Raw genomic sequence first — 619 nt, forward strand, 5'->3', positions numbered from 1 at the left:
CGGTGGCTTCCACGGTCCCCTGCTGCCCCGCACGGTGGCTTGGAAACGGTTAAATGGATGGACGAGGCAGAGTTGGGCGCAGAAAAAGAAGAGGATCCGCGTTCATTTCCCCCTAAACTCTCCTAAATCCAAATGCGGGGGAACGGCCGCGTCTTGCCAGAAGAGGAAATGCGAGTCGCCTCTGATAAAGGACTGATAACGGTGTCCCGTTCACCCTGGGAAGCCGGCACCCAGGCTCGACGTGAGGACTGCGCCGCGCCGGCTGCGGCCACTTCCCGAGGGGCCGGGGCGCGCCTGCTGGAAGGTGGGAGGCGGGGTTGCCTGGCTGCTGGGAAGAGACCAAAGGAATGAGTAATTGGAAATTCTGTAACACAGACCCTTCTCCCAAGCCCTTTGGCCCTTTCACCCCAAGCCCCCTGCTGAGCGGCCGGGGGACTGGAGACAGGGAGTCGTGGTGGAGGGAGAGTCACGTTTCGGAGAGGGAAGTGAAATAGAGGGCGGCACCCGGGGGACCTGTGCGTCATTGAGGGACCGAGGAGAAGCCCGGGCCCACGGGTGGAAAAGGAGAAGTGGTAGCGAGAAGTGGTAAGCGAAGAAAGCCGGGAGGGGGGCCGGCCGC

This window comes from Myotis lucifugus, unplaced genomic scaffold (genome assembly GCF_000147115.1).
Source record: "Myotis lucifugus unplaced genomic scaffold, Myoluc2.0 scaffold_58, whole genome shotgun sequence".
Lineage (NCBI taxonomy): Eukaryota > Metazoa > Chordata > Mammalia > Chiroptera > Vespertilionidae > Myotis > Myotis lucifugus.